The sequence below is a fragment of the Narcine bancroftii genome, chromosome 5 (genome assembly GCF_036971445.1).
Source record: "Narcine bancroftii isolate sNarBan1 chromosome 5, sNarBan1.hap1, whole genome shotgun sequence".
NCBI lineage: Eukaryota > Metazoa > Chordata > Chondrichthyes > Torpediniformes > Narcinidae > Narcine > Narcine bancroftii.
The window spans coordinates 16,976,988-16,996,943 of NC_091473.1; the positions used below are offsets into that span (position 1 = coordinate 16,976,988).

Below are 19,956 nucleotides of genomic sequence, written 5' to 3' on the forward strand. Positions count from 1 at the left end.
GTTCACCAAATAAAGCAGCCAGCGAGCAGATCTGCATGTCTCCTGTCACCCAACGGCAGCCCATAACTCACTCCCCAGAACTCTGTAATTTCAACATTGCCATGCCTGGAATAGGGCCAGGAGAAGGCGCCGACCCAGCAGGCTCCTGGAATGGACTCAAGCCTGACGTAGCAGCAGCGTGGGTGACTGGGACAACCGAGTCTGGGCAGTAGCCCGTGCTTGTACTCATAAACAGGAGTCAGGTTAGCTGCAGACGGTACAACAGCTTCTGGGCACGGAGGAACAGTCAACATTTTGGGTCCGGGACCCTTTTTCAGACTGTCGTCCCATACCTAAATGTTAGCTGCTTGTCTCTCTTCCCAGCCTTGCCTGGCCCGTCGAGTGATCCCAGCATTTCCTGTTACTTATAGTCATTTACTGCCGACGTACATCCCCCTGTCAGCCCCCACCGGAATGGGTCCCTAGCCAGTCCACAGTTGGGTCATCCCCCGGTCAGTCCACAGCTGGGTGGTCATTCCCCCTGGTCAGTCCACAGCTGCGTGGCCATTCCCCTGGTTAGATGGAACCTGCACTGCACAAGGCCACCCATAGCCCCCAGCCCTTTCCTACCATTGCCCAGGTCTGGGACCCATTATTCCCCAGGACAGGGATCTCTCCTCCCCTGGTTCTGGGACCTTCCCTGCCCGAGTGCTGCACGATCCAGCCACCTCAACAAAGAGACCGACGCAGCAGGCTCCAGGTAGGGCTTGCTGATTGGAAATAAACAGTGAACTTGCACTTGTTTCTTTCTCCCAGCCTACACTTTAGCCAGTGGGCAATGTGGCAGATGGCCAGGGGCAAGTGAGCAGGAAGCAGCATGTCCATGGGAATACAACACAGTGAGGACAACAATGGTAAGTCCACCCTCACCACCCAGAACAGTCACCCCTCCCCAACACCCTGACCAGTCTCCATCTCCAACATCTGGAATAGGATCTTATGGAAACAGAAAATTATGAAAAGAGATAGGCAAGTTGTTTTCATTGGTGGGTAAGACCAGGGGACAATCAACCTTAAGATTCAGGATAGTGTAGTGACTACTCCAGTAGAGCTACTAAATGAATACACCAGACACAGTATTAGTGGAGCACAAATAACTCACCCACAGGGCTCGTGTCTTAAAATAAAAACAATGGGAGTCTAGCACCATCTTGAAGGTGAGTGCCCAACTCTCCAGTGTGGCATGACCCAGCCTGCAGCACCATGCACGGGCTCTCTGCAAGGTGAGCGAGCAGCGACCATGCCTGCAGCGCTGCGTGGTTAGTCGGTGAGCCACACAGGTGACAGTTCAGCCCACTGTGCTATGCGGCTGCTCGGCCAGCTACAGTAGTAGACTTTGGGAAAAGCAGTTCTTCCTCAGTTTTGTCCTGAGGGTGGTTAATCTGTGGAATTTGTTGCCCATTGAAGCAGGGGAGACAATCTCAGAAAATATATTTTATGGCAAAGTTGGATAGATTTTTACATAATAGAGGAATTAAGGGATATAGGGAAATGGCAGGTAGGTGGAGATGAGCTTATCATCAGCCATGATCTTATTGAATGGTGGAGCAGGCTTGAAAGCCCAGATGGCCTTCTCCTGCTCTTATTTCTTGTGCTCCAGAGAAAATTGGTAGACTTCTTCTGGGGTAAATAATACACTGGGTCTCTGCTGCAGTCTTGAGTCTCCCAATTGAGGAGAGCAGTCAGTCATTAGTATGCTTGTGTGCCCAGCTGGCACCTCTCCACCTCAGGATCCTGAGGAGATACATGTATACCAAGCACCCTCCTCGATGGCACGTACTTGCTACAAATTTTCTTTGCCGGGGATGCTGACTTTGGGAGGGTATGCAGCTCCTGGCAGCGAACATCAGCAGCAGCTGCCTGCATTTATCCCGAGCTGTGCGGGTCTGGGGCATGGTTGCTTCCAGAGGGGTTGGTCCCAATCCCATGGTAATGGGTGTCGTGGAATCTCAGAGAGGAGTGAAACGATCTCAGCTTTGTTGATCTCCGATCAGCCAGTATTTTTCAGGAGTAGGTCTGACATAGCATGAGCTGCTATGTGATTCATGCTGTTCAGAGATGAGCCAAAGCAGTTCCTATATGGGCTACTCCTGCATACTTTCCACTTCTTCGCCCTCAGCAGTCATCCAGAAATGCCACGGTGTCCATTTTACCACCCAGCAGTGAGGGACCCCAGTGGAGGTCTCTGTACTTGGGAGTCCTCCTCCTTCACATTGGGGACCTGGGGTGAAATGTTGCACTGAGCAGTGCTGGGCAACTGCTTCCTGAGTCAGTTCACCAACACACCAGCAACCTGCCACTTCTGTGACAGGGAGGAGACAGCGTACTCATGAATGTGGAGTGTGAGAGGTTGCATCCTCAATTTGAATATCTAAAGGGCTATTCCTGAAGTTTTGGCTGCATTTCAGTCCCCATGCTCCTGATCTTTGGACACTGGTGATGAGGGGGTTGAGAGTGGGTCGATCGGAGGATCTCCTCAAAAGTTTGCTCCTGGGCCTGGTCATCTTAGCCATTCATTGGTCCAGGCAGCAGACAGTCGAGGGTTTAACCCGGGCTGACTGCCTGCCCATCTTCTGGGGTTACATCCATGCCCATGTGTTCCTGATACAATGTCCACAGGTACGATGGGGGATTCCCAGAACCAATGGGCATCATGTTCTGGACGGTGATGATTGTGTTGTAATTTGATACATAAATAGTATTTAAATGAAGTACTGTAACATTGTATTAATGTGATTTCTTGTAATCACTGAACAAACCACCTTTGTACAAGAAAAAAAAATTACAGGAAATCTGGAAATCCTGGGGTTAAGAGCAAAACACAGTATGCTGGAGAAACTGAGCAGGTCACGCAGCATTCATGGGAACTATAAGGGAAGCAATGTTTCAGGCTGTACCTTATGAAGGATGCTGTGTGACCTGCTGAGTTTCTCCAGCATGTTTATGTAATAACTAAGTTGTGTTTCGTGTCCTCACAGATTCCAAAATAGCCCAGCACAGAAAGAGCCTTCTGCCCCAATCTCATTTTCCTGCATTTGGTCCATGGCCTCCTTTCCTACCCATTCCCTGCCCAGATTCCCATGTTATCTTCCCCCAGCGTGTTGCAATTCACCACCACCCTCCACTGGAAATCTCCACCCTCACATCATCTTTCACACTCTCACCTTAAACCTATGCCCCTATCTCTTTGAAAGGAGTTGAGAGGGGTGATTTTTCTCTTCCATCTCTCAGCTTAACCTGTGCCTTCTGCTTCAAGACTACCTTACCCTGGGAAAAGGTCTCTCGCTATACCCCTTGTAACTTTATCAACCTCTTTTAGTTCATCCCCCAGCCTCCTACATTACAGTGGGAGTTGAACCCAGCATGTCTGATCTCATCTATAATTGCATCCTTCCATTCTAGGCATTGTACTGGTGTGAGTCTCTTCTGTATACTCTCTGTTGTCACCACCTCCTTCCTGGAGTGCAATGACCAGAACTGCACACAGATGCAATGTGACTTCTGAACTCTTACTCAGCATCTTGTCCTAATAAGGAAGGAGTGCCAAATAACTACTTAACAATCCTAGCATAGAATATAGACCATTCCAGTACAGTACGGGCCCTTCGGCCCACAATATTGTGCTGAACTATGTAAACCTAATTACAACAATCTAACCTTTACCTACCTCGCACCATAACCCTCTATTTTTCTTACATCCATGTACCTGTCTAAGAATCTTTTGAATGTCTCCATTGTAGCAGCCTCCACCCCCACTCCTGGCAATGTATTCCAGGCACCTGCCACTCAGAATAAAAAAAAATTTCCTCCAACTTCTCCTCTAAACTTTACAGACATCCTCTGGTATTTGCTATTTTCGTCCCAGGAAAAAGGTGCTGGTTGTCCACCCTATCCAAGCCCGTCAATCTTCCAACCCTCAATTAAATCACCTCTCCTCTCTCATCATTACAAAGAGAAAAGACTTAGCTCTGTCAAACTTTCCTCATGAGACATGCTTTTCAATCCAGACAACATCCTGATAAATCTCTTCTGTGACCTCTCCAAAGCATCTGATCATTCCTGTAATGTGATGATCAGAACTGAATGCAATGGTCTAAAAAGAGCTGCAAATATTACCTTCAACTTAAACCCCTGACTAATGGAGGTCAACATGCCAAATGCCGGGGGGGGAGTCACGTGATGGAGTAGTGGCCGGTCAGGGAACTCCAGCCCTCTCCGGAAAAGTTTAAAAAAACAAAGGTACAAGAATAAAAATTAAAACAAAGTAAAAGTAAAGGTGGGAAGAAAATGGCAGCGAAGAGAGAAAAGTCGAAAGCAACAGGAAGAAGAGAAGAAGAAAGAACGTCGGAAGAAGAAGGTGAAGGCTTTACTTGTCCGAGGAGGCCCGCCATGGAGAGAGAAGCCCGCTCCCTAAGGTCAGTGGAAGTCCCGAGCTTGGGACTACAAAAATGGCTCGCGGAGCCAAGTAAAAGTGCGCAACCGCGCATGCGCGAGGAGTCGCGCATGCAAGATGCGCATGAAAAAAAAACACTGACGGGAGGGGGGGAACAGCTGAGGAGTCGATCTCCACAGCTGAGGATGACAGCTGCAACACAACAACAGGAAGAGAACACAGAAAACAAAGAGAACAAGAAAGAGAGTAAAAAGGAAACAACAGATGACCAACCCAGAGGAAGAAGAAGAAGAAGAACATAGAGAAATGGAAGAAGAAGGGAAAGGCAAGACAATGGATATATATTTTTTTAAAGAATATATGGAATCAGTAAAAGAATGGCAATCACAAGAATTTAGTGAAATAAAAAGAAGAATTAAAAGTGCAGAAGAAAAAATGAATAGAATAGAGATGGTCATGTCAGATATAGGAAAAAGAGTGGACAATGTGGAAGAACGAGAAACAATCGTAGAAATGGAAGTAGAGGACTTAAAAGAGAAATTAGAAGAATCTAATAAAAAAGTTAAAGAGACACAAGAGCTCTTAGCTCAGAAGATAGATATAATGGAAAATTATAATAGAAGAAATAATATAAAGATAGTGGGCCTTAAGGAAGATGAAGAAGGCAAGAATATGAGAAAATTTATAAAAGATTGGATCCCCAGGGTCCTAGGAAGACCAGAATTACAGGAAGAAATGGAAATAGAAAGGGCACACAGAACATTAGCCACGAAACCACAGCCACAGCAAAAACCAAGATCAATTTTAGGAAAATTCTTAAGATATACAACAAGAGAAAATATATTGGAGAAAGCAATGAAGAAAATAAGAGAAGACAAAAAGCCACTGGAATACAAAGGTCAAAAAAATTTTTTCTATCCAGACATAAGTTTTGAACTCCTGAAGAAGAGAAAGGAGTTTAATACAGCAAAAATTATCCTATGGAAAAAAGGATATAAATTTATGTTAAAGTACCCAGCGGTACTTAAAATAGTTATTCCAGGGCAGCAAAACAGGATATTCTCGGATCCGGAGGTAGCACGAAAATTTGCAGAACAACTACAAAACAGGCAGAGAGATGAAGACATGTAACAAGAGTAAAAATGACCACGAACTATATGTATGTGTGTGTGTGTGTATATATATATATATATGTGTGTGTATGTATATATGCGTGTGTATGTATATATGCGTGTACATGAGTGTATCCGTATTTAGAGGAAAATATATAGAGTATAGATAAGAATTAATAAGGGAATGAAAGGGAACAGAGGAAGTAAAGAGGGAATTAAAAGAGTGACCTTTGTTATATATGAAAATTGAAATCTTTTCTGGGGGGGGCTGGGTGGGGAGGAGTTACGGTCACTGCAAAATCAGTTGACGCTTGCGAGTGAATTTGCAAATCCAAATGGCGAGGGGAGATGTGGTTGCCCGACAAGGGACAAAGGGCAACTCAGGAAGGGGAGGGGATAATGGGGTTAAAGAAATTTTAGATAGGAGAATAAGGGAAATGTTTGATGTTTTAGAAATGTTGTCTTATAAAGTGTTCAAAACAAGAAAGCAGAAATGGATAAGAAGGAAAGGTGATGGTGAGGAAACGGAAAGGGAAGATAAACAAAGTATGAAATGGCTACGTTGAACTATATGACTTTAAATATTAACGGAATACATAACCAAATCAAAAGGAAGAAACTGCTAAATTTACTTAAAAAAGAAAAAATTGATATAGCATTCGTGCAAGAAACACATTTAACTGAAATGGAGCACAAGAAATTAAAGAGAGATTGGGTAGGACATGTAACAGCAGCGTCATATAATTCAAAAGCTAGAGGAGTAGCTATATTAATCAGTAAAAATGTACCAATTAAAATAGAAGAGGAAATAATAGATCCAGCAGGGAGATATGTAATGATAAAATGTCAGATATATTCGGAGTTTTGGAATTTACTCAATGTATATTCACCTAACGAAGAAGATCAAAAATTTATGCAAGATATTTTTTTGAAGATAGCAGACACGCAAGGGAACATACTAATAGGAGGGGATTTCAACCTTAATTTGGATTCAAACATGGATAAAACTGGGAAAAAAATTAACAGAAAGAACAAAGTAACCAAATTTATAATTAAATTGATGCAAGAAATGCAACTTTTGGATATATGGAGGAAACAACACCCAAAGGAAAAGGAATATTCATATTATTCGGGTAGACATAAAACATACTCAATAATAGACCTATTCCTGTTATCAGCTCGTATGCAAGATAGAGTAAGAAAAACAGAATATAAAGCTAGAATATTATCGGACCATTCACCCCTGATATTGACAATAGAGTTAGAAAACATCCCTCCAAAAATGTATAGATGGAGATTAAACTCCATGCTACTTAAGAGGCAGGATTTTAGAGAATTAATTGAAAGACAAATTAAAATGTACTGTGAAATAAATACGGAGTCAGTGAAAGATAAGTTTATACTATGGAACGCAATGAAAGCATTCATCAGAGGGCAAATAATAAGTTACGTAACCAAGATGAAGAAGGACTACAATCAGGAAACAGAGCAGTTGGAAAGGGAAATAGTAAATATAGAAAAAGAATTAGCAATGAAGGAAGACACAACTAAGAGAATTGGCAGATAAAAAAAATAAAATATGAAACACTACAAACATATAAGGTGGAGAAGAACATAATGAAGACAAAACAGAAATATTATGAACTAGGAGAAAAAATGCACAAAATTCTAGCATGGCATCAAAGACAGAACAAACTAAGAGAATGGTATTGGCATCAAGGAAAAAAGACAAACAAATCACATATAATCCCACGGAGATTAATGAAAACTTCAGAGAATTCTACGAACAATTATACCAAACTGAAAACGAAGGGAAAGAAGACAAAATAGATGAATTTTTAACTAAAATTGAACTACCAAAATTACAAATAGAGGAACAAAATAAATTAACAGAACCATTTGAAATAGTAGAAATATAAGAGGTAATAAAAAAACTACCGAATAATAAAACACCAGGAGAGGATAGATTCCCAATAGAATTCTATAAAACATTTAAAGATTTATTAATTCCTCCCCTCCTGGAAGTAATCAACCAGATTGATAAAACACAAAGCTTACCAGATTCATGCAAAACAGCAATAATTACAGTAATACCAAAGACAGGGAAAGATCCACTCGCACTAGCGTCATATAGACCAATATCATTACTTAACACAGATTATAAGATAATAGCTAAACTATTAGCAAACAGATTAGCTGACTATGTACCTAAAATAGTAAATCTAGACCAAACTGGATTTATTAAAAAAAGACGAACAACAGACAATATTTGTACATTTATTAACTTAATTCATACAGTAGAAGGGAATAAAGCTCCAACAGTAGCAGTGGCTTTAGACGCAGAGAAGGCCTTTGACAGAGTAGAATGGAATTATTTATTCAAAGTATTACAAAAATTCAGTTTACCAGAGAAGTATATTAATTGGATTAAAGCATTATATAAGGGGCCATTGGCGAAAGTGACAGTAAATGGATATATATCAAAGCAATTTAACTTAAGCAGATCAACAAGGCAGGGATGCCCACTATCACCCCTATTGTTCGCGTTAGTTATAGAACCACTAGCAGAATTGATAAGAACAGAAAATAAAATAAAAGGGATAAAAATAAAAGACAAGGAATATAAAATCAGTTTATTTACAGATGACGTTATAGTATACTTAACAGAACCAGAATTATCAATAAAAGAATTACATAAGAAATTAAAGGAATATGGAGAAGTGTCAAGGGTTACAAGATTAATGCAAATAAAAGTGAAGCAATGCCAATGAATAATGCGGATTTCTTAAAATTTAAGAAAGAATCACCATTTAGATGGCAAATGCAAGCAATACGATACCTAGGTATACAAATAAATAAAAACCTCGGCTATCTATATAAACTCAATTATTATCCACTAATGAAAAAATTACAGGACGACTTAGAGCATTGGAAAGACTTACCACTAACACTAATCGGAAGAATAAACTGTATTAAAATGAACTTTTTCCCAAGGATACAATACCTATTTCAGGCATGCCAATACAGTTGATGGAGAAATTCTTCAAGGAGTTAAAGAAAATATTAAGGAAATTTTTATGGAAAGGGGGGAACCCGAGGATAGCACTAGATAAATTAACAGAATGGTATAAACAAGGAGGCTTACAACTGCCAAACTTTAAAAATTATTATAGAGCCGCACAATTAAGATACCTATCAGATTTTTATCAAACAAGGGAAAAGCCAGATTGGACTAGATTAGAACTAGATAAAATAGGGGAGAAGATACCTGAACATATATTATATAAATGGGATGGAAAATTGGTACAACGTAGGAATTCTCCAGTATTACATCATCTGCTCAATATTTGGAAGAAGATTCATGTAGAAAGGAATAAAACAAATTACCAATTACCAAAACTATTACTGACGCAAAATCAGTTAATCCCTTTTACAATAGATAATCTTTCCTTTAGAGAATGGGAGAAAAAAAGGGATCAAAAGAATAGAAAATTGCTTTTCAGGAAATAAATTACTATCCTTTGAACAAATGAAGAATAAATATAATATAACTCAAGATACAGTGTTGGCATACTACCAACTGAAATCCTACTTGAAGGACAAATTGGGAAGCAGTCTGAGGTTACCAGAGGGAAGTAATTTTGAATATGTGATTACAGATACAATGATAATCAAAAAATTTATAACAAATATGTATATTAAACTGCAAGAAAAGGAGAATGAGGAAACAAATGGTAAAACTAAACAAAAATGGGAACAAGATTTAAACATAAAGATAAAGAAGGAAACATGGGAGAAGTTATGCTCTGGAACTATGAGAAATACAATAAATACGAGGTTACGTATGATACAATATAACTGGATACACAGGCTATACATTACACCTCAAAAGTTAAATAAATGGGACCCAACAGTATCTGACAGATGTTTTCATTGTAAAAAAGAAATGGGAACAACAATTCATGCAATCTGGACGTGTGAGAAAGTGAAAAAATTTTGAGAAGATCTAAACCAGATATTAAATAAAATTACAGAAAGCAATATACCAAAAAAACCCAGAGATCTTCCTCCTAAGTAACATAAAAAACAAAGAATTTGGACTTGATTTGGATGGTGCACAAAAAAGATTTGCTAGGATAGCCCTAGCCGGGGGGGGGGCGTGGCAAGATGGCATAAGATTCGGACATGCCTTCCAGTCCTCTCCTGACTCTATCTTATTGTTTTGTCTAGAAATGCCCGTTAAAATTCTTTAAAAGTTTAGATAATTTCAGTGCTGTTCATTTAACTTATGATGGTACAATTGGTGAAAAAGAGCAAAAATAAAACGACAACAGATCATCAAAAAACTACATTTTCCAAAAGTTCAAGTTTTGGAGCCTACCTGCAGGAAAGACACCGGGACTCAGCGTGAAATGGATCCCAGGAGAGAGGTACAGTGTTTGGATGTAGAGCTCTATGTTACATCGGTAGAGCCCCCTAAAGAGGGCGCCAAACAGCCTTTAGAACAAAGAGTTACTCAAAGGCATTTGTCAACTGTAGAGGTGGCGCTGCAAACTGCACCTCTTGAGATAGAAGAACCTATACAACTTGATGTACTGGGAGAACTTAATACATTATGGACTGGGGAAAACCCCGGCCAGCGTCCTCCAGTCACTGCTGGAGAGGCTGTGGCTGGGGTTTCCACACGCAGTCATACTACAAGGAATGCAACCAGAATGAAGGAAGGAACAGAAGATCCTTTGGTTATGCAGAAGAAGCAGGAATCTGTTGAGCCAAAATCTCTTCCAATTGAAAAGATTTTTGTGATTCTTGAATCTAAATTATCTTATACAATGCAGGGATTATCCAAGATTATGACTGAACTTGGTACTAGGTTTAATACTCTGGTGAAAATACATTCTCAACAGATGGCTGAGTTTGGAGCTTTTAAGCTTGAAGTGAGAGATAAATTTAATTCATGTGAAGAAGATATAGACGAAATACGGGATCAAGTTTTTGATGTGACCAAAATGGTTGAAGACTTACAAACTCAAAATAAAAATTTGGTGAAAAAGATTGATTATTTGGAAAACCAATCCAGACGGAACAATATGAAGATTATTGGTTTGCTGGAAGGTATGGAGGGACCAGACCCAAGAAAATTTTTTACTGAATGGATTCCGCAGGTGCTGGGTCAAGAACATTTCCTGGAAGGTATAATACTGGAACGTGCTCACAGAGCCTTGCGTAGAAGACCTATTTCAGGACAAAATCCAAGACCTGTTTTGGTTCGTTGCATGAATTATTACGACAGAGAAATAATTTTACGAGTGGCTATTAGAAATGCACAACAGAGAAAATCATCCTTGATGATTCAAAATAATCGAGTTTTCTTCTATGCGGATTTGAGTCAAGAAGTTATGTTCCAACGATGGGAATTCAATCCTGCTAAAGAGTTGTTGTGGAAGAAAGGTTACAAAGTAACCTTTAGATATCCAGCTGTTTTGAAGGTTTTTCAAGATGGTTACCAACCAAAGTTCTTTGATTCTCCAAAGGAAGCTATAGCATTTGCTCAAGAGCTGCCAATTACTCAGTTTCAACAGAGACATAGTCTGCCGCGATCTCTAAGGAGACAAGAGATGGAAGAAAAGAGCCGTGCTCCAAGGAGGAATGGTTGTAATGGTGACTCGGCAGTTGGAGCTGATTAAAAGAAGAGTTGTTCCTTATTTTTTTATCTAATGTTTTTTTTTAAAAAAAGGGATATTAAATAATGATGATGTTAGTTTAAGATGAAGTGAGAGTTGGGGGAGAGAACTGGATAGGCACTATTTCCTGAAAGTCATCTGCTACGTGTGAGTTATCTCACACCCATTTTTTTTTGGGAGTTACCACATTGCGCGGTTTAGACGGGAGGGGGTATTTTAAACCTCCGACCCGTTTTTTTTGTTTTTTTCCCTTTTTTTTGTATTATTAAAGAGTGAAGGGTGGTTTTTTTTTGTTTAAATATAAAAAAAAGCATAATAAAGTATTTGATTGTTTAAAAAACTAAAAATTGATGTGGTTTTTTTTGTAAAGTTTATTCAGTAGATAAGGAATATCTGAAATTTAAATGTGAATGGGATGGATAAGTTTTTTTTTTATTTTTTCTTTAACTTTAAGGTGAAAGGAGTGGTAATTCTGGTGTATATTATTTTGCTATTTTAGTTATAGAACGAAGGGAATAATGGTGAAAGTTATAAATTGAATTGTACAATTCTTAATGAGGCTTGAATTTTGCTTGTGGTTTATGCTCCATTTGTTGAAGATATAGATTTCGTTGTAGATGTGTTTTTATTATTTGGATATCTGAATTTTAACATAATGATTGGGGATATTTAAATGTGGTATTGGAGCTTTTATTGGATAACTATTCAAGAGTAAAAGGGAAAAATGGTGGAAGAGTACTAAAATTGAATTGTATAATGCTTAATGAGGTTTGAATTTTGTTTTAAGATGGTGGTTTATGTGACTAATATGATGATAGATGTGAAGTTAGTTGATATTTGGTGAAGGTTTATCTCTATAAAGTTTTTTTTCATTTTTTTTCATGCTACAATTTTTTTAAAGAATTGATTATTGTTTAAGAATTTTTGATAGATAATTTTACTAACTTTACTAATTTTTTATATTAAGTTTGAGTTAAATATATGTTTCATCTTAATGCCGTTTGTTAAATATATGCATTTAAGTTTGATTTAAATATGTTTTTTAAGTCTGATATCTTAGTATTAATTACTTTTCTTTTTGTTAGTATTTTAATCGGTTATGTTTTTGTTTTTTTTGTAAGTGGGTTTTTTTTTCTCACATATATAACTTTATTAATTCTTCACTCTTTATTTGGGGGGGAAGGGGGGGTTGGACTAATTTGAGTTGGGTTATTAATGTGTAATAATTATTGGGGAGGGTATAGTTTATTTAGATTACTGATACTGTATTGTAATTTTATTATTTTATTCTTAATTTTTTTTAATGTAATCCTATATGTTATTCATGTTATAAAATCTTAAATAAAGTTTAAAAAGGATAGCCCTAGCCGTAGCAAAATAATGTATTATGTCAGCCTGGAAATTAGAAGATAACTTGAGAATACAACAATGGTATATAGAAATGAATAAATGTATTCCATTAGAAAAAATAACATATAATTTAAGAAATAATATTGCAATATTTGAACAAATATGGGAGCCATACATGAAACACAATAGAGAAAACCTACCGGGGACATCTGCCACCTAAAATGACAGAAGGAGAAGGAAATGAAAAGAATTGACTCAGTGGAATTTCTTGTTTATTTTTATTGAGTGACAACATTGTTTGACTGGTTTAATGTATCTTAGATTCTGTACTTTAAATGAATGGGAGGGGAGGTAGGGAGGGTGGGATGGAAAGAGGGAGGGGGGGAGAAAACAACACTGTATATATTTGAAAAGGAAAATGTATGTATCTTGATTAATGTGGTTTATGGTGTGAAAAATAAAAAAATTTAAAAAAACATGCCAAATGCCTTCTAAACATCCTTTCAACTTGCACAGCAACTCTAACGAATCTATGGACTTCAACCCCAAGATCTCTCTGTTCCTCCGTGCTGTTGAGAATTATTATGAATATTGGTCGACATGACAACACAAGTGGAAAATTACACACCTGACCTTACTTGTCCATGTGGGGCTCTGACGCTCTGTTGGTGCAAGTTTGTTACCAACCATCGACACCACCAGACCTACATGCATTACTCACTGTGTTTTTTGCTTATTCTCTGCTCTGTGGTATAAAGATATTGTTGAAAATAACTAATGGTGAAATAGCTGAAATGGTTCTGAATCAAGGCAAGTACAAAACATTATTTTCATGTGAAATCTGAAATTCACCTCCACTTAAAATGCCATGTTTGAGTGTAGCATGACCAGCAACATTATTGCATTGAAATAATGTACTGTATCCTTTTGATCAAAACACAGCATTGTAGCTGGAGAGTGAAAGCCTATCATTGTTTGTTGTTTAACAGCTGATACAGGTTTTCTGCTGATGCCTAATGTGCTACTTAGTTTCCCTAAACACATTATTCCAAAATCCAAAATCTGAAACACTTCTGGTCCCATGCATTTCAGATAAGGAGTACAACCTGTACTTAATTACTATCTAGCTCATATATTTATTGTCTCTTGTAATTTCATTCGATTAATTAGATTTATAGAACACAGAACAGTAAAGAAACAGGGCCATCAAGCCAATGTGTCTGCACTGAACATGATGACCAATTAAGATAAATTTCTTCTCTCTGATCGTTATCGCTCCATTCCCTGCACATTTGTGTGACCATCTGGAAGTTTGTTAAATGCTGTCATCTTATCTGCTTCCACCAATGCTCATGGTAAACCCATTTCAGGCACCCACCAGTCTCTGTGAATAACACTTGCCGAGGACATCTCCCTTAAACTCTCCATTCTCCCCTCACTCTTAAACATATCCTCTAGTGTGTGACCCTTTAACCCTGGGGAAAATATTCTAATGCAAGGAGTTGGAACCTGGCATAGATGACATGCGTGTTTAAAAAAAGGTGTTTTAATTTAGTTTTTTTTTTATTCCTTACTTCAGTTATTTAGTTAATTAGGTTGTTCTTTTATAGGCTTTTGGTGGGGACTCCGAACACCACTTGTATTTACTTGTATTTGTACAATCGGTATGGTTATGCGTTTGGTGCCAAAGGGGTGGACAAAACACATGCTCTGTACATTCCATGAATGTTGAAAAAGACTGTACTGATTGTTGAAATTATTTTAAATCTGTAAAAAAATTAAAAATATTATGACTGCCATCCTCTCAATGCTTTTCATAGTTTTATAAACCTCTCCTTGCAGCCTCAGACACTCCAGAGAAAACAACCCAAGTTTGTCCAACCTCTCTCGATAACTCATCCCCTCTATGCTCTTTGCAAAATTCTGTGTTAAGATTCTAGAGTCCTGCCTTGTTCTTAATGATGGAAAATGACAACAAATTGAAAGCGGGTCTTCACGAGCATCCTCATTTTAAGCAGAATTAATTAAAAAAGATGAGCTTTTTCTTTACCAAGTGAGAATTTCAGCTCATCTGTAAATTGTACTAAGTGTATGACAAAAAGTCTTAATATTTGTTAAGACTGAAAGAATCAGGATCAGAATATATTTGTCACGATCATGTCACAAAATTTGTTGTTTTGCAGTAGCATTACTGCTGTAAATATTGCTATAAAATTAAATGTATAAATAAATAAATTAGTTCAAAATAAAAGTGTGGGGTACATTGTCCATTCAGAAATGTGATGGCAGAGGGGAAGAAACTGTTATTGTACTGTTGGGAGTTCACCTTTTTCCTGATGGTAGCAGTGTAAAGAGGGCATAGCCTGTGTAGTGATGTTCTTTGAGGACAGTGGTTGCTTTCTTAAGACACCATGAAGTGAAGACTGATGCCCGTGTTATTGCTGGCTGAGTTACAATACTAATTTTTTTCTTGTCCTGTGCACTGGCACCGCCTACCAAACACTGATGCAACCAGTCAAAAATCTCTTCACAGCACACCTATAGAAACTTGCAAGCCTTTGGTGACATACCAAACCTCCTCAAACTCCTCATGAAGTACATGCATTGAAAGCCTTCTTTGTGATTGCTTCATCATGGAGGCCCCAGGACAGATCATCAGAGATGTTGACACCCAGGAACTTGAAGTTCTTAACACTTTCCATTACTGACTCCTTTAGCAATGCCAATTATTTAAAACATAAATAATTCTCAATAAATGTTTACCCACTAGAACAACCGCTTCACCCTCCCCTACTGTCTCAATCTACAAAATGGCATGGATTGCACCGAGCTAGTACAGTGCCGGCGATCCAGGTTCAAATCCAGCACTGCCTGCAAAGACTCAGCAGGTAACACAGCATCCATAGAAAGTAAAGGCGAACCAACGTTTCGGGCCTGGGCCCTTTGTCAGGGATGACCAGTTTTGCTTATACCTGATGAAGGGCTCAGGCCTGAAACTACAAATGCCTTTGATTTCCTCTGGATGCTGAGTAGCCTGCTGAGTTTCCCAAACACGTTTGTGTCCTGATATCAATCCCCCAGCATCTGCAGAGTTTCTTGTTTAACACTGTCCATGAGGACACCTTCTCTATGTGACCTGCATGGATTTCCTCTGCGTGCTCCGGATCCCTCCCAACTTCAAAACATGAACAGGCTGACTAGGTTAAATGGGCATGGGCCCATGGGCCAAATGGGTCTTCTGTGCTGTATCGCGAAAATTTAAGCCCCATTGTATCACCCTCCCCGATCAAAGACAGACTCAGTCCCTTGGAAACATCTCCAACCCCAGGAAGCACTGGCAGGTGAGCCTGGATCATGTCTTGAGCCTGCTGCCCTCTCATTTCCCCGAGCTTTCCCAAATGCGAGCCATGGCTTCCTGAGGAGCTCAACAAGGAAACGGAACAAGGTGTCAGGAAGGCAGGCTGATTAGAGGCACAAAAACAATTGCTGAGTGAAAATAGGCGGCAGGGTTTACTCACAGAATGCTTGACATTTGGGCAGGAAGTGTGCAGTCTCCAGTGCACAAGGTGCAGGAAGAGTGGGGTGCACATCAGAGCCAGGACCAGAGCAGCACTCAACCAGCCCCAAAGAGCCTCCAACTGCTTGGTTCACCTTCAGCACTGCTGGAAATAGGGGCACAGAGAAGCGTGTGCACACAGTTGGTTGATGCTCAGGGAACCAATGGAAGACCTGGAGAAGGGGCGTACAGGATGACAAGATGGGGGACTGATTCGATTTTGGCAGTACAGATAACTTGGTGGGATCGGAGTGGATGGGATTGCGGGACTGCTGCATTCAGTTACATTGCAGGACATTCAGCTGCACTTGGGGGGGAAAAGGTGGTCACTACGAGAACACAGAACATTACAGCCCACAATGATGAGCTGACCAATGTAAATCTACTTTACAATCTAACCCTTCCTTCTGTGCCCAACTCTTTTAAGAGTCTAGCCTCCACCACTACCCCCAGCTATTTATTCCAGACACCCACCCTTCTGTGTAAAAAAAACCTTTCCTCTGACATCTCCCCAAACTTTTCTCCACTCCCTTGAAGCAGATATCCTCTGATATATTTGCTATCGTCATACTGGAGAAAAGGTGCTGCCTGTCCACCCTATCTAAGACCCTCATAATCTCATGCATCTTGATTAAGTTATTGCTCATCCTTCTTTGCTCCAAAGAGAAAAACCAATAAACCAACATATCTGCCAATATGTTCTCCAATCCAGGCAACATCCTGGTAAATCTCCTGTGCACTCTCTCCAAAGAATCTACATCTTTCCTGTAATGGAGTGACCAGAACTGAACACAATACTCCAAGTGTGGTCTAACCAGAGATTTATGGAGCTGCAACATTACCTCATGGCTCTTGAGCACACTCCCCTGACTCATGAATGCCAACACACCATACACCTTCTTAACCACACTGTGAACTTGCATGGCAATCTTGAGGGATCTATGGACCTGGGCCCAGAGATCCCTGTTTCTTCACGCTGTTAAATATCCTACCATTAATCATGTAGTTTGTCTTCAGGTTCTATCTTCCAAAGTGCATTGCTTCACACTTAACTGTATTGAACTCCATTTGCATTGGGCCTTCTTTCTGCCACAATGTTCATTTGCTCTGTTCACCTTCAGCACTGCTGGAAACATGGAGAACCATGTGCCCATACCTCTTCACTACCTAATTTGCATCCTGTCTACATCCTGTTATAACCTACAGCAATCTTCCACATCATCCACAACAGCACCAATTTTCGTATTATCTGCAAACTTACTGACCCACCCCTTCACAGCTCTTCAATCCAAGGATCCCTGTCCCAAAGATCCCTGCCCCAAGGATCACTGGCCAAAGGGTTTTGAGGAGTTGGTATGTTCTCCTCGTATCTGTGTGTTTTCCCCCAAGCTTTCCTCCATTCACCTTAAACAGACATCCTCTGGTATTTGCTATTGTCTCCCCAGGAAAAAGGTGTTGGTTGTCCACCCTAAGCCCCTCGATCTTTCCCCGGTTTACTCCCACCCTTCAAAACATACCTGGGGTGTAGTTCAATCAGGCGAAATTGGGCAGCCCAGACTCATGGGCCGAAATGGCCTGTTACCGTGCTCCATGTCTAAATTAATTTTTTTTTTAATAGATGAGATCCCACTTAAAAACAGTCTCCCGGAGCGAGCCCCTCTTTTGTAATGGGTAGATGAAGCTTCTCCAGTGAGTTTGCGTCGAGAGGGGGTGGCCAGCATGAACAGCACTTCCCACCACTCCAGCGGATGGTCAGGCCCTTCCTTCCCCCTGCAATAGAACACTGCTGGAAGCAGGGCCCCAGCGAGGACTCAGTCCCCACTCCCACCGGGGTCCTATTACAGCGACCTGCTGGACCTCTGCTTTGGGGTCCTGACCTTCAAACACCTGCTTTCACTGCCAGGTGGAGACAGCGCTGGTTGATTGCCAGCAGCAACGCATCCACCCTAATGGGCAGACCAGTGAGTCAGGGCCACACACCATGACTTTTCAGGAACATGGCTCACTGCCACAGGCAACTGCTCAACATTTAAGTTCAAGTTTATTATCATCTGACTGTACCTATACAACCAGACAAAACAGAATTTCTTTGGACTACAGTGCATACACGTACACAGACAATACACAGCATATAGTAATCACATATATACAGTACATCAATATATAATATAAATAGTTTGGAGTGAATTACCTGTTTACAGGACACTATTCATCAATTTCACAGCTTGCAGGGAGTAGCTATTTCCCAGCCTGGCAGCCCTGATTGCACTGATGTTCCAGTACATCCTTCCTGATGGTAGTAGGTCAAAGATCCTGTGTGATGGATGGAAAGATTTCACTAAAATTCTTTTGAGCTCAGGTTAAGCATCGCTCCTGGTGAATGTTGACAGAAGAGGAAAAGGGAGACCCTAGTGATCTTCTCGTCCGTTTTGATGATCCTCTGTATCAACTTTCGGTCAGATACTTTGCAGCTACTGTACCACACAATGATGCAGCCTGTAAATTGTTGTCAAAAGTTGGACTGGTAGCCTTGCCCTCGCCAAACACCTTAAGACATCTGCTGGGTCTTCCTGACTGTGTCGCCAACATCCCCCGGTTAAACTCTTTGCTCCAACTCTTTCCCGGCTTACTCTTGATATAGGGACAGAACGCTTGGTTATCCATCTTACTCTTCTCCTCCCATAAGAAGTCCTTGTCCCATTTGGCCCATGACATTAAGTCCTCTCCCCTTTCCAGGTTCATGGGTCACAGTGCCAGTGATCCAGATTTAAATCTGGTGCTGTCTGTAAGGAATTTGCATGTTCTCCGTGTGACCTGGCACTTCAGTTTCCAAACAAGAATGGGGTTAGTAGTTTAATTGGTGTACCTCATGAGCCAGAAGGGATTTTTACTGCCCTGTATCTCTAAATGTAATTAAATATTCCTTCTCACCCATTGTCTCCCATCCTTACCTCCCCCCTCCCCTTTCAGTAACATGTAGGCCTTGAATACTAATGATTCACTTTTAAAAGACTCCCTCTTGTCAGATGATGCTTTACCTGCATCTGCCTCCAACCTACTTTCACCAGGTCCTCTCTGATGCTATGGATACCAGCCTCCCCCGGGTTTTTTTTTTGGGGGGGTAACATCTTATAATCCTTCTCAGCATTTCCCTCAAAAGACTGATGTCGGGTAAACTAGTTCCAACCCCTCCTTCCTGTTTTCTATTCCTCTGCCAGCCCCTTCCATACACCCACTACCCTCTATGTAAAAAAAAATTACCCCTCAGGTTCCTGTTAAATCTCATCTTAAACCTATGTTACCGATTTCCCTACTCTGAGCAAAATACTCTCTGCATTCACTTGATCTATTCCTCATGATCTTGTGCGCCTCGATGAGATTGCCCCTCATCCTCCTGTGCTCCAAGGAATAAAGTCCCAGCCTGCTCAACCTCTTCTTGATAAGGACACAGGAGGTCAGATCACCTGTGATGCAGGGGGAGCTGGAAGGAGACAGAGGTGGTCATGGAGGGTTCTCTTTTATACATTGAAGGCTTGTGACCAGTGCTGTGCCTGGGGTATTAATGCTGGGTCCACTGCTGTCTGTCATTTGAATTAACAACTTGGAAGTGAATGTAGCTGACACAAGTTTGCGGATGACAACAAAATTGGTGGTGTGGTGGATGGATAGCAAAGAAAGTTGTAAGGGTTACATCAGTACATGGAAAATAGAATTTAACAGAGAGCCATTTTAAAAAGTTACATCAGGGCTATCTCTGAAGAGCAATGTCATACCCCCTCCCTCTTTTACCTCCCTCTCTATCCTTTTCAAACATCTAAACCC

General features: G+C 40.4%; 1 protein-coding gene and 1 long non-coding RNA gene across 2 annotated transcripts in view; one reads left to right on the plus strand and one right to left on the minus strand.

Moving 5' to 3' along the window:
* The window catches only part of LOC138763170 (transmembrane and coiled-coil domains protein 1-like), a 69,249-nt gene that overhangs the window by 5,685 nt on the left and 43,608 nt on the right, over nucleotides 1-19,956 (minus strand). Inside the window, exon 5 of the transcript XR_011357361.1 lies at nucleotides 18,326-18,447. The gene's annotated coding sequence lies outside the window, so the exon portion shown is untranslated. The remainder of the gene's footprint in view (nucleotides 1-18,325; nucleotides 18,448-19,956) is intronic.
* Nucleotides 259-14,371, plus strand: LOC138763173 (uncharacterized). Its single transcript, XR_011357362.1, has 3 exons — nucleotides 259-338; nucleotides 796-893; nucleotides 13,095-14,371. It is a non-coding gene; the product is annotated as an uncharacterized lncRNA (long non-coding RNA).